This window comes from Tursiops truncatus, chromosome 3 (genome assembly GCF_011762595.2).
Source record: "Tursiops truncatus isolate mTurTru1 chromosome 3, mTurTru1.mat.Y, whole genome shotgun sequence".
Taxonomy (NCBI): Eukaryota; Metazoa; Chordata; class Mammalia; order Artiodactyla; family Delphinidae; genus Tursiops; species Tursiops truncatus.
Window position 1 is genome coordinate 44692896 of NC_047036.1, and position 15485 is coordinate 44708380.

Below are 15485 nucleotides of genomic sequence, written 5' to 3' on the forward strand. Positions count from 1 at the left end.
CCTTAGGTTCCACCAGTGTAAAAACAACGTCAATCTAGTATATAGAAAGCTGGTCAGATTTCTTTGGGGCCTATGTATTGTAATGAATGGTATCCTTTTTGAAAACAAATCATTGTGTTACATTCATCTGTTAATTATGAATGTAATTCGCAAATATTTGATAAGTGTTACACTGTACCAGGAATCCCAGACAAAGGGCTGCCATTCCCACACATAACAGAGTATATATTCCAGCAGGAAATATAGACATTCAATAAGCAATGGCAAGATTTCTTAGCAGCAGAAGTAAAGAGCTCCACAGTATTGTAGAGGTGGCTAAGGGGACAGCTTAAAAGAATCTGAACCTTCTGAGGCTTAGAAACGATCCTTAGAGGTATTTGTTGTTGTTGTTACTATAAAAATCTTCCCATTTCACTAATGTTTCCCTTTACCTATTTCAGCATATTGTTTGATTTCCTATTTTAAGCTTTAAAATATGCTCACTTTATATGCATCATTATGATACACCTCAACCTTGCCAATGGAGGTGATAAAAACCCACGTCCATACTTTCAGAGGCCCACAGCCGTCCACTGTTAGAGGCAGCTGCCTGGAGCAGGTTTTGGATTTGCTGAGCACAGTCGAAACTGGCAAGATCAAACTACCCATTTTCCAAATTACCCCAGCTTTCCTCACTGTGACTTTACCAGAAACCTGTGTGGCGAAAGTTTCCAGCTTACATTTTGTACTACAGTAAATCACATTCTATTCCCGGGGCTGCAAAACAGAAAGTTTCCTAAATTGTTCAATAGCACAGAATGTCTTTCCAAACAGCCTGCCTAGGTTTAAAAGCTACCGCTGACTATTTATTAGGAGCACCGTTCTCCCTGAAATTAAATTCTTGGTCATACAAACATATAAAAAAATGAAGCCCAGTAATGGTCTTCTCTATCCTTGATTATCTCTTCTCTGTGCAAAGAATCATGTATAGCTCTCCCCTATGTGAAAAAAGGAGAAAGGAAAAGATCTGAAAATGCTGTGATGCCTGAGAAGGGGACTCTAACACTTGGACATCTTGTGTGTGAGGAACGATTCCCATCCTTATGCTGCTGTCGTGGAGCTTGGATATTTACAGACCTCCTGCTCTTGACAAGTTTGTGCTAATTTACATAGTCTCACACCACTCCCAATTTATGGCAGAATACATCTCACATTTGTAACATACTCAGGGCTCTTCGGAATTCTAACCTTGCTAGCTAGAAACACAGTTTCTAGGCAGGCGAGAAGGAGAAAGAAGCAAGGATTGGCTACATCTCTTGTTCCCTTTTCAAAGTCTGATCCCAATCAACTCTCGAAATTCTCAAGAATCCTTGAAGTTGGGGACCTGTGGCTGATGGAACTCGAGCCAACCCATGTATTGTTGCCTTTGGAAAGTGGCTGCTGTGATCAGTTCTCCTTGGCCGTGTGCTGGGTCGGAGCCCTCCCAGCCTGCCCTGCCTGATGGAAGCTGTGCTTGCTCCAGGTTTCCACTAGAGACCTCTAGCTGCTCACAGGACGGCTGGGGAGCGTTCTCAGGAACGGGCGTTCCTCCAGAAGCAGCAGAGGTTAAGAGTTTGCCAGTGGCCCCTGGGAGGAGGGGAAGTTCGCCATCAAAGGAAAATCTGTATTATCTCTTTCTTTCCTTCTCATTTTTTTCTTAAACAAATTGAGGCTTATTCAAACAGCTGTGTTGTGACAAAAAAAAACTGAAGAAGAAAGAATTTCTGTGCTTTAAAGCAATGCCATAGAAATGCCAAAAGAGGGATTTTTTTTTTTCTAGGTTGAAAAGCCCCTTCTCCAGTTGGAAGCCAGGTTCAATGCTCAGCCTTTGAGAGCCTCTCCTGTCAGTGTGAGAGAGAAAGAGCTCTGTTCACAGGTAGTGAGCTACTGGATGTTATTATGAAGCTGAACTAACTGCCTTCCATATCCCCGCATGCCCCAACCTTTTACTGCAACCCCTGGGTAGGCTTCTCCTGGGTTCTTGCCACCTTCAGTGGGAGTCTGTAGCTATAATCCCATGTAACAGCAACACATGGGACACATCTGTAAGGAGAGACTAGCAGATGAAGTTTCACTATTTTTCCAAAAAGGCAAAACACATTAATCTCCATTTGCCTTTGAATGGTATGTAATAGAAACAGAGGACCAAAGGGGGAAGTAATCTCCCTTCATTTAACCTGTGCCCCTGTGAAAAATTGCTGTAGCTTATATTTCAGAATCTGAGTGTAACTAATTTTGCTCTCTACCCATGGTCTTTACCATACAGCAGCATTAGAAAGAGAATCAAAACAGGATTAGGTCAATGGGTCTAGAAAGCCTTGCAAGAGTTGATCAAAACTTCTTCAGAGACTCTCTAACATCTGTTTTTCTCTGAGATAATTGTGGATTCTCTGCATCTATTTTTAGGAAAAAATCTTGCCATTCTCTTAGGTAGACTGTTATTTGTTCACTCATTCATTCATTCATTTATCAAGTGCCTACAATGTGCTAGTCACTGTGATTTACAAGGAGAACATAAATAAAGATGCACGAGAACTTGAATGGGAGTTCCTAACACTGGCTCCACAGATTCCTAAGAATGAATGACTCTTTTAAGATGCCTGTTAATCCTCCTAGGGGTTGTTTGTGTGTATGTGTGTGTGTGTGTGTGTGTGTGTGTGTGTGTGTATGTGTGTGTGTGTGTACACTTTAACTGGTGAGGAAAAGCCAAGATTTAAAACAATCCTTAAAGAGGTTGATGTAAAAAAAAAAAAAAAGTTAATAACGATTGCAGAGGCTGACAGTTATGTAAGCAGATAATTAGAAGACTACATTAAAATTGCCATATAATAGAGCTGCTTGCAGTATCATGAGCTCACGGGTGGAGTTATCACAAGTGTCCCTGACGCAGAGGTCAGGGAAGGCTGTAGAGAGAAGGTAGCATTTGTGTTACCTATGGAGGATGGGTAAGAATTTGCCGGGTGGCTGGAAGGGAGAAGAGATGGAAGCCGGTGTGCCCCGAGGGGCAGCTCACCTCCGGAGTCTGAGGCTACCCTACAAGCTGGAGCATGACTGGCATTTTTTTTCACTGTAGCTTGACAAATGGAGCCTGCTTTGCCATTAGTCAACTATTACAGGAATAGGAATTCCACAGGCATGCCCTGGCTGACCACGGATGGCTGAGAGCACATGTCAGTACGGAAACGCCCCAAGGCTGGTGTGGCATGATCCAAGAGATCTCCAATGCTTGGTGCCGGGCCAGGCTGCAGGGCTGCCTGACCTTAACACAAGGTTGCTGCTCTGCAGCTCTGACCTGCACTGTGGGTGGAGTACCCACTGTGGGGGACAGAGCCCCGCACGGAGGCGGGAGAGCTAGCCCCAGTTCTGCACCTGGCCAGCTGCCTGCTCGCTCACTACCGCCAGCCACTCCATCCTCTTCCACACAGAAGAGTCACCATCTATTGAGAACTTCTAAATTCCAGCTTCTGTGCGAGGTGAATTACCTGCCTTGTTTCACTTAACTGTCCCAACATCCTACAAAGTAAGAGTTAGCTTCCTCATTTTCTAAAGAGGGAGCTGTGGTCAGAAAATGTAATTAACTCCTTTGAGGTCTTGCAGCTAAAAAGGTGGTGATACCAGCATGAGAACCATAGTCTTTCTGACTCCAAAGCCCATAACCATTTTGGTTCATCTCATTCGTTCTGGATAAGTCTCCATCTTGATAATTCAACTGTGTTTTAAATGTCATCATCTTGAGGCTATTGACTTATTAGTGAAATAACAGCTGCAAATGTCCTTTGACACTTAGTTCTGCAGAGCCAGAGTAATGTATTAGGTATATAGTGCTTATCTGGGGAGTCACAAAGCTGAATTTTTCTGCAGTTGTGCTAAATTTTGACAGTAATGACAGAATTTGATATGAAATTTACAGGATATATTTGAGGCTAAGATTAAATTGTCCTCTCTTTGATCTGGATAGTATCACTGATATCTGATTATATCTTTAAAAGTAAATGAGTTTCACACTGTACAAGCAAATCCAGATTTTAATGTGAGAATTATTACTTTATCAGGATCTATCTATAAATTATACCATTTGACATAATACAATAAATTGTAAGTCACAGGTCTTTTTAAGAGAAGGAGGTTGATTGGCCTAGCTGATAAATATTTTAAAATTTATCTAGCACACTGTTGAATGCAATATTTAATATTTTTTCTATATTTAAAGTAGCTTATTCAATATATTTTAATTATGCCTACAGCAAGTATTATAATCTGAGAAATGAACAGTCAACAAATGCAGTCCTTTGATAATATCTTTGGCAACTTGAGTTATTTCAAATAAAAAAGGCAGTTCTGTATCACTGTTTCCCCCAAATCTTTAAACTGAGCAATTGTTTGTGGGAATTCCACAGATATTAAAGAATTCTGGTTATTGTGTTTTTCCATATTAAAAATTAGACTATAACCATATTAAAAGAGACTTCTTTCTGCTGTATTTCCTAATCTTAAATTTGAACAGTTTGTACATCCATTATAGCACGTTACGGAAATACCTTTCTAGCAAGAATGCCAGTTATAGAATCCAAGTCTAATTTGTGGATGTTGTGATGTAGTAGCAATGAAGAGCCCTGTTATAGAGTAAGACTGACAGTCATTCAATTAACTTTATAATGGGAAACTCCAAAATCCCAGGTCATACTGCTAGGCACTATGCTTTAAGACAAGGCAGTTGACAAGGTGTTTTTCTTTCTTGAGATTTGCAAGTCTCTCTAACTTTCAGAAACAAAACAAGTAGGTGGATATAACTCTTACTCCAGCCTTTTAGTTGAAAAGTAAAAAGGCAATTAGTTACTCAGCCAAGCGTCTGGCTCTTCAATAGGATATATATACATATACTTATCTCCTATTGGTTCTGTTTCTCAGAGGACCTTGACTAATCTAGACCCTATTTCATTTTATAAAGGGAAGGCAAGGTGGACTTGGCCATGGATCCCAAGAACAGTATAACTGATGTACCTTTGTTTACATTTGAATTTTTGTTTTTCTCAGAAGGGTGTAAGCTGTCCTACACTTTAGGACAGTGTGCAGACATGACCGCAAACAAACCAGATGTTGACCCGTGGAGTGAAGTCTTAGAGATTTTACCGACCCAACAGAGTATATAGAATAGTGCTCAGGGAGCTGTTATTATGTCATCAGCAAGGGATTAAATCCTCCCTAGGTATGCAGTGACAAAGCAAAGAAGAATTGAACCACACCTTAGAGGAGGAATTTGGGCTCCTGGAAACATTCTCAAGATTTTAGCCAGTTCTCTGTTGGTAATCAGAGCCATTAGAAACACATTTGGAAAAAGTCCTTAACCCTGATGATTCCTTCTTCTTGGCGGAACATATCAGCAAGATTGGGTAAAGTTAGGAAAGAAAGCAAGGGACTTGGTTAAAATCAGGGAGGATCAAATTATATTTATTAATATGATATCAAATACTGGTTTGGCTTTTTGTGTATGATGAGGTTAACTTTATTTAAATTATGCATGCATTTATTTATATGAAAAATGTATGTAAAGGTACTAAATCTATTAGAGAATGAAACCAAATAATGTCCCTTAATGCTTATTTATATAACCAGTGGAGAGCTTTTCTCTGGTATCCTTGAATTTACACTATGCCCACACTGCTATCTTGGAAGCTGTAATGAAATCTGGCATATAGATTCTAGCTGGGTTTATGCAGAATAACTTGAATAGAATTTAATGTCTAAAAAGAGAGTGGGTGTGGAATACTTAAAACACAGAATCAAAGGCCTATTTCCAATAACTTTCAACTCTATTAGGATAATAAGATAGGTTATTTAAATCCATCTTTTATTTCATAGAGTATTCTGCCATTGATCTAAAATCAAAATACTCTTTCCATTGGTATGACATCAAAATAAAGTCAAAGATGGAGTATGTTTTAATGATTAATGGAAAAAATTTAAATAGCTGCTGATTAGAATAAATGATACAATAACTTTCTTTTAAGGATGAGAGAAAACTTTTGGAGGTGATGGATATATTTATGGCATACATTGTGGTAATGGTTTCACAGGTGTATGCTTATTTCTAAACTCATGAAATTATATACATTTAATATGTGCAGCTTTTTGTATATCAAGCATACCTCAATAAGGTGGTTTTAGAAAAAGAACTTTCTTTTATAACTTAAAATTAACTTTTTTTTCTGATTATAAAATTAGTAAAGGTTCATTTCAAAGAATTTGGAAAATACAGCAATTTACATAAATATTTTGTCTTAGAATATTGCTTGTGCTTGTATATTGCATCAAAACTGAAAGGATCTCGTATAAATAATTGTTTCCTAATTAAGTAATTTTTAATAAAATTACACTTATGATAAATAACACTCAATTCTATTAAAAGATTAAAAGTAAAATTCATCTCTCACTCCACCCTCTATTTTCTTGAGGTAGTTGCTGTTGAGTATTTCTTGTATGTTTGTTCCAAATTGACCAAGAAATATAACAACTGTATCATCCCACAGAAAACATTTTCATCATATGCTTGCAGTCATGCTGTCTCATGGAGAATCTTAAAAATCAAAGAGATAAGTGCGCTATATAACATATAATCATGTGCAATGAAGTTCCCCCTTTTTGTAAGACTATCCAAATATATATTTTTACCTTAAGGTATTAAATCAGTGGTAACAATCTAACACATTTCCAAGTCCATGCACCAAGTCTGTTTCTATTAACACATCCCTGGCAACTCTCCACCTACCAAGTTGAATTAGTCACCTCAAAAGCCACCCTCTTCCATATAGCATTGCTCCCTTAGCTTCTTGACCACTCCTACCACTGAAGAGGTAAGGCACCTTTGTACAGAGGTCATGGTCACTTTGCCTTGGGCTCCCACAGGCTCCAGCCTCTTCTGTTCTCTGTATCTGTGCAGTGAGATGCAACGTCTGACTCTACTCATCTTGCCAGGCTTTAAAAATCTCTTCCATGAATATGTTGATCATCACTAATATTTAGTTCCTTAATATTCCATGTTCCAAGTGGTAGAAACTTTCTTCCCCTTAAATTCTTCTGTTCAATTCCTTGCCATAGTCTTAAATACTTAACATCAGAAGAGAGATAACTGCTCATTCTATCCTAATATCTTTGCTTTGGTTGGAATAACTGTCAGGCACTTCCAAAGAACAACATTCCCTATATATGCTGCAATTTTATGGCTGGGAATTCCTCTATGTATTCAGCTTCCTAATAAGAACACTCAGATCCTTCTTACCATTAAATCTTAGTGCAAGTTTGTTCAAAGAAAGTTTTGGCTAATTAAAAAAATGATGTCCTTTAATTTAACTCTATACTACCTATACGTCTATGATGTGGTTGGTCATGAACACTTTCCATTGGTACGTATTTTCAACTAGCAACATGGCTATTTTGAGAAGCTGTGTTCCACTCTCTTGAAGTGCCCTGGATTGTGCCAGAAAGATTCTTAGTAAATGCTTGTGATAATACATTGAAATCTTAAGTGGAATGCTACTATGTATAGGAACTTCTGTATTACCAACTTCCTTTGGTGGATGGGAATGGTACTTTATATCGCCTGCCCACTATCATGGATAATTCTTCTGGAAATGCCTAAAATTCCTGACTTTATTCCATCATCTCCCTTATATCCCCACGTTCCACCCCTTACCTCTTTTTGTGGTATATATCATATGGGCTACAGATTCTTTATGTAATTTCGTAGCTTTTTGAATCTCAATTACTCCAATCAAGCCTCTCAGCTGATGAAAATGTGTAAGCAGGAGACCTAATGCTCTCTGGTCCAGGATGGTATGCAAGAATAACCTAGTTCTGCAGCTTAAATTTTCCAAAACATACAGAAAATAAAGAATAACTCCAGGAGTAGTGAGAGACGCACAACTTTTATCATGATCCAAAGTGACTTTAATAATTGTGTCCCAGACTACAGGAGCCTTCTACTTATTATTATTTCTGTGAGTATATTTTTAAAAATAATAACTTCAATTAATACATTAAAAATAATAAAATTAAATCACTAAAAGTCAATCCAAGGCTGATAAACTTCATATGAATTTCAATATATCAATCATGTTTTATGGTTCTGGGAGAAGATAACATAAAAATTCACACAGGGCCGCATTATTTTTTTTAAGGTTTCCAAAAGATAAAGCTTGAACTAGATCTGGATTGAGTTCGTGATAAGTAAAAATGGAAACAACCCATGGATTTCCCCTGATGTATTTAGTCAGTTAAAAATAGGTGGCCATTCATTTTGAAAATATTACCCTAATGGAAGCTCTGTGCCCTTCCAAATTCGATGGCATCTTGTCCCCTCTCGACTTCATCCAAGTCTAATTTTTCTCTGCACTCTTTCTTCTTCTCTACCTATCACAAGGATCCAGCCCCAGAGGAAAATATCCTCAAATCTAATCTATCCCACTGAGAACTTGCCTTAGAAGCTGCAATAAAAAAACAAAGCCATAATGTAGAGAATGTATATGAAATTATCTCTATTCACCAACTTGTTTGTTTCAGGTTTACATGTGAGAGCAAAGCATACTTTACCAGCTCACAACCTTGAACTAGTGAAATTTGTTTTCATGATGGGACCTCTTGTCCCTGTTTCCCCCTTGTTAACCTCCTGCTTCTTAATGCTTCCTGCTCTCCTCTCAAGTTGGCAAATTCAATTGAAAACTGCTCTGATGGAAGAATCTGCCATGTACAGCATCACCTCTGCATAAGAGAATGGCAACAGTTTAAAAGTATCAGCTATTCCACAGGCATTTGTGCTTAACCCAGTGCCCCTTCAGAGTTTGCAAATTGTCTGCTATGCATGGATTTTGAGAAATTCTCACAGCCCTTTGAAGTAGGTATTCACAACCTCATTATGCAGATGAGTTCACCATAGCGTAAACAATTCAGTGCACTGTCCCCAGTCACACAGCCAATAAGTGGCAGAACCTGGGTTTGAGTATATTTCTTTTTTTAATTAATTTTTATTGGAGTGTAGTTGATTTACAATGTTGTGTTAGTTTCTGCTGTACAGCAAAATGAATCAGTTATACATATAGATATATCCACTCTTTTTTAGATTCTGTTCCCATATAGGTCATTACAGAGTATTGAGTAGAGTTCCCTGTGCTATACAGTAGGTTCTTGGGTTTGAGTATATTTCTTAAGGTGCCTTTAACAGTGCTTAAAGCCTTTGTCTAAGTAGAACAGTTCTGATGTGAGAGAATTTCAGGCAGATCAGATTTGGTGAAAAGGGAAAGGCAAACCTTTCTGGAATCTGTCAGACTTGGATACGTTGTATTTAATTTGATTGTTATAAATGTTATAAATTGTTATAAATGTATCTTTACAAATATCCAAATATAATTATCTGATACTAAGGTAATGAACAAAGGATTCAGATACTCCATTCGATGGATAAATCAAATTTTATCCACCCCACTCTGTGAGGTGTCTGCCTGAAAGGACTCTTTTTTATTTTTTTTGCGGTACGGGGGCCTCTCACTGTTGTGGCCTCTCCCGTTGCAGAGCACAGGCTCCAGATGCGCAGGCTCAGCGGCCATGGCTCATGGGCCCAGCCGCTCCGCAGCATGTGGGATCTTCCCGGATCGGGGCACGAACCCGCGTCCCCTACATCAGCAGGCAGACTCTCAACCACTGCGCCACCAGGGAAGCCCGAAAAGACTCTTTTAAGTCTGAGCTTTTACCTAGCAAGTCATATTGAAGCCTACTGTGTTTCTTAATGTACAAAAAGTCTCTCTCCTAGCTGTGTTTTTTTCCCCTCTCCCTTTTTCAGCGTTGCTTTTTGTCTCCATATCTACCTTTATTTTATTTGCGTAAACTCCTCATGCTTAGCTTAAGAAAATGATGAACAACTCTTTAGCTTGTTTATTTCACTCTGCTGCTGCCCAGAAGTTGCTACAGAAAAAATTCAGGGAAAATGTACTTTTCAGCAGATGTAGTATGGGCTGAATGTTTGTGTTCCTCCGAAGTTCCTTCATGTTGAAGCCCTAAACCCTCATGTGATGGTATTTGGAGGTGGGGCCTTTGGGAAGTAATTAGGTTTAAATGTATCATGAGGGCTCTGGCTTCAAGACGGAATTAGTGTTCACTTAAGAAGAATAGCGACCAGAGATCACTCACTTTCTGCCATGTGAAGACACAGTGAGAAAGCGGCGCTCTGTAAGTCACCAAGTTCTTGACCCTCACCGAAAACCACATTTGCCAGCACCTTGATCTTGAACCTCCGTGAGAAATAAATGTCTGTTGTTTAACCCACTCAATGTACAGTGTGCTGTGATAGCAGCCCAAGGCAGCTAACACAGTGTGGTTTGTAGTTTGGTCTGTGAGGTTGTGCCACAACCCTAGTACCTTTCAGAAACTCCTGTTTTAAGTGACACTTTCTGTCCGTACATCCTTATAGTCTTAACTCACCTTGGCTAAGTTTGCAGCAGCACTTTGAACACTGTAGTACAAATTCATGTACTAAGATGCTATTTATTAAATTATTATTCCAATAATAATTAATAACATTATTAAGGAAGTATGAAGTAATTCCTATGTTTCCTGATGCATGGTAACTCTACCAAATACTCTCTCTATATATCATTTCATTTAAATGCCTTTGATAATCCTAAGGGGTCAGTACTATTAATATCTTGATTTTATAGATGATAAGTCAGATTTGGAAAGAAGTTTCTTACCTATTTCATGTATGATATTCAGCGGATGCAGGATCTGAACCCTGATAGTCAGACTCCAATGTGCAGTTTGTTATAGTTCACTTATGGATAACCATTGGCATGGAACACAGCAACTTACACATAGAAAATAACTTATCCTCAAGAATTAATTTATTACCATAAAAGATCCTAGCATCCAGCCTGGACTGTGCAATATTTCTTTAAGTCTGTGTCACTTTAAAATGCTGCATTGTAATTACATTTTCTACTAAGTTGTCCCCAGCATAATTTACACAGCTGAAGATTTCATTTTGATCCCGTAAGTAAGCTGAGATGAAGCCTAGCAATGCCCTCAGTGACAGGTGTAGGACATTTGCAGTGGAAAATCCAGAACCATCACGCGGCCCTTGAGCGGAGTTTGGCTTGCTCACCTGTGGTTGGCTCTCACGCTAGGAAGGGAAGTCCTGCTTGCTCAGGCATTTGGCAGAAAGCCCAATGAAACTGCTTTTGTTCTGGTGAGAGCAACTGATCTGGGAGGAATGTTTGAATACGGAAGAGATAAATAGGGCATTTTCCAAGGTCCAGGGAGCTGTAGGAGCCCATAAGGACAGCATTTTTGGAATAAGTGTGCAGGACCTATGTGGTTGCATGCCTGGGTGGGGATCCGACTGAAGTTTAATTTATAGGCTCTTTCAGGTTCTAAATGGAATCATTGAATAGTATTTTTTCGAGATTAGAATAAGATTACAAAAATATATTGACCTGAACACTGTTTACCTTTTGTATTATGTCTAATGCTGCAAGGTTAAAATAAAAGAGTAAGAAAAGAAATAATAGCTTCTATGTAATGAACACCTCTAATAGACCAGGCACAGATTTAGGCTTTTCGTATTCTGTCTAATGAACTCCTTACAGAAACCCACAGATTTCTATGCTCATTTTATATATCCAAGAAGAAGTGCTGGCTCAGAGAGGATAACTTCTGAGGATCACATAGCTGTAAATTGTAGAGTTGAGATTTGGACCTGTATTTGTTTACTCCAAAATCAATCCAAGGACAGAAACATTTGGTGGTAACTAATGTATTGTATTCCCTTTCCCACATAGAGTTCAACCCCTGTAGGCATAATGGTTTTCTCAATAGACCAATTAACTTTTTTTCATTGGTGTCACCTTTCTGATTTGTTTTAGTCCTAGAAGTAATCTAGGGGTCATTTTTATCACCTATTGTAATCATAGTGCTTCAACTCACCACCATTTTTGCCATAAGTCTGGGAGATCATACACCTCCCTTATTCAAATTAGAACTGGTTACAGTGTTCTCATTTGTAAGGCAGATTTTATGTTCGTTATCAATCAAAATGTCTGTTAGATTGCAAGTATGCACATGAACAGTTTTAGAAATGTGTTTATATTCCATTATGTTCTTTTGGGCTAGGTTCGTATATGGTGGTTGAGTGATAATTACATATTGTTCAGGACATCTCAAAGATTGAACTGAATGTCAAATTTCTCTTCATTGCATGAACTCTTTAAATCATATTTGATCAAAATGTTCCTAGTTCAGGTTTTGGTACCCGGTTTCATTTACATACAGTTTGACACTGTTTCAAACTCACATGAAGCTATATACATTGAAGCGAAACCGCTGGTATTGGTGAAAATTGCTTTGTTGGATTAACCTATTCAAAACCCCTCAGCCCTGAGAGATAGAATTTCAGTCTAAGTAGGTTAGCTCCACTGGATTTATGAGTCCCAAATCCTAGTCTTTGGCAAAATTCCCTTGGATAGGAACTCAATATTGAGCCTTGCCCATAAGCCAGACAAATGAGCCTTGTGTTTGGAATATAGTATATATCTAAAGTAATGCTTCTTAAACATTTTCATCTTTTGGGTTGTGGTCCAGGTTTTGTGGTTACTACTAAAAACACTGCCGTTAAACCTTCTTGAGCAGCAAACACAAGAATGTGTCCTTCCATCTTTTTATGGACAAAAAGCAATTTCACCTGGTATTTAAAGAAACAGCAATGTTCCAATCAAATAAAGGGGAACATAGAGTAATATCTACTGTTTATTTGATGAATCCTGGGATCTAATCTTATGTTTGCCTTCATATCCACCAAGTTAAGGATACTAGGGGTGATGCAAAATGCAAAAGAATATTTAAGAGAAAACTGATATGCTCTAGTTTATAGTAATCCATTTTTACTACTTTTTCTTGATAATCAGTATCTGAAGAAGGAGAAATAACTGCTTATTTGAGATGGAAGGTCTTGGCCAGACCTGCCCATAACAGAGTCCTTTGGTAAACGTAAATAAAGCATTCTTGAGCCCTGAGGTATAGGTAAGGGGAGATTGGCTGGTGCTGGCATGGCAAACATTTCAAGCCTTGGAGCCTGGGTATGCAGCCTGGGTAGCATGCTAAGTAGTAGATCTAATACCTTTTAAGTTATGTCTGGATGTTGAAATGCCCAGGATATAAAGGAGAGCAGTGCTGTACTCATCTGACCTTGAGGACAGCCTCCCTCTAGGATGTCAAGACCACCAGCATCGGACATGCTCCCATGAGAAAACAAAGGAAGCAATGGGGCTCATACCTACTCACATCTTTGCCCTCTGTTCATTCTTTGCATTCTTTATTAGCTACTTTTGGAGTAAACAAGAGTAAAAACAACATTGAACTGAGTCCAAGTCATCATTCTTATCCATCACCAAATCATGAGCAGAGTTTGAAATGTGACCACCCTTACTTGTAATGTATAGATTGTTGTATGAGCTAACTAATGGCTTGAAGCCCAACTGATTTAACTTTTAAGAAAAAGATAAATTTACAAATATGATGATACAAAAAGAAATAAACAGGTATTCCTTAGGAAAGAAACACAATGTTTGCTTCCTGACTCTGAAATCCAGATTTTCTAAGCTATACACTACTTCAATTTTTCCAACTTTAGGATGCATATATTGTGGACAAGTAGTAGGAAAAAGATTTTAAAGCATGATTTTTAAAAATATAAAACACATTACACAGGGCTTCCCTGGTGGCGCAGTGCTTGAGAGTCCGCCTGCCAATGCAGGGGACATGGGTTTGTGCCCCGGTCCGTGAGGATCCCACATGCCGCGGAGTGGCTAGGCCCGTGAGCCATGGCCACTGAGCCTGTGCGTCCGGAGCCTGTGCTCCGCAACGGGAGAGGCCACAACAGTGAGAGGCCCACGTACCACAAAACAAAAAAAAAAACACATTACACAAATAAGAACAATAAAGGTAAAAGCTATGAGTAAATGCAATTCAAATTTAGGAGCATATTTTTTCATGCCCATGGATAATTACTTGAGAAATATACAAGTAACTCTTAAAAGGTGGAAAGTGTATAGTAAAATGTTATTTTTCACAATAACAAAAATCTATGTTTTTATGAGGCTTTGAGGTTGCCAAGGTGCTGAAAATAAGAATTTCCAAAAATACCTTGGCTATTCTCTTGTCCCAGCTGCTTTCCAATCTACAATGCACCTATAAAACCATTATCCTTTATAGCAGGCTGCTTCAACTGTCTTATTATAGGTATATTTTTTATTTACCTGATGCTTCAGTATCATGATTTCATTATTGTATTAATCAGGATCCTCATGGTTGCAAGAGATAGCAACCCAATTCATATTGTCTTAAGCCAAAAGGTATATGTATTTGAGGCCAAATATGTATTTGAAGAGTCAGTAGCTCCAGCTTCTCAAAACACTATCATGTTTTTGGAATACTTGCTGGAATGAGGAAAGTGATATGTTTGTTACTAGCTATTATTTTTGTTGTAGAATGGGGTTTAGAGTCAAGCAGACATGGGTTCAAGTCCCAGTTCTCACTTAGTACCTTTGGGATCTTGGTACATAACTAAACTCTGAGCTTCTGTTTTCTCATGGACAAAACTGGTTTCACAGGACAATTTCATGAGAGGAGAGAAGAAACACTACCACCTACCTTCTCTTCTGTGGTTGTCATAAACCTCTGGAAAAGGCCAGGGCAGATATAAGAGCTTGTGTGGAAACCATCTGAGCAATATACCAGGTAAGGCACAGAGGTATTCCAGAGCATCTTGCTCTGTGGGTTGGGGTGTCTTTAGACAATCTGATGCCAAAGATATAGCTGGAATGAAAAAAATGGAGAAATGGTGACCAAGGACATAAGCAAAAATACTTCTACTCCCATCTACTGAAATGAAGAGTAACATAAGTTCTACTTAGTGACAGCACAATGAGTTCTGCTGTCTCTAAATCCATAAATAGTCAATGGTAAAATAATGCGTATATCACAAGTGCTAGGAGTATATACTAATATAAATGTTTAGAGACACTTTTAGATTTCAATTGATTTTTTAAAATTTTGACATGTATTTTCAAGTTTCTGAATTACTGAAAGAGGATGCTGAATTTAAAGTTAAAAAAATATACACATGAGTTAAATTATACAGTGAACATGGGCCACAGATTTAGATCTGTGTTACTGAAATTAGATACATAGAACTTACTTAGGAACTCTCAAAGCCTGAAGCAGAGTCATGTACAAGGCCCAGATCTACAGGAAGAAAAGGAGCAAAGAGGATTCTTGAGTCTGATCATATACCAAGGAAAGTTCCTAGCTCAACCTTTTAGTACGTGATCTAACGCAGAGTCACTCAAGAAGAAAATTGCATATATACATGGTGCTTTTTCCCTCTAGTGAATATCTAAAAGCAATTCACCTTTCACAGTATGCAAAAG

At 38.4% G+C, this 15485-nt stretch overlaps 1 long non-coding RNA gene across 1 annotated transcript in view; it reads left to right on the forward strand.

Annotated features, from left to right (window-relative positions):
- The window catches only part of LOC141278185 (uncharacterized), a 99975-nt gene extending 85187 nt beyond the window's left edge, over window positions 1-14788 (forward strand). Inside the window, exon 3 of the long non-coding RNA XR_012330528.1 lies at window positions 14667-14788. This is a non-coding gene — a long non-coding RNA (uncharacterized lncRNA). The remainder of the gene's footprint in view (window positions 1-14666) is intronic.
- The last annotated feature ends 697 nt before the right edge of the window (window positions 14789-15485 follow it).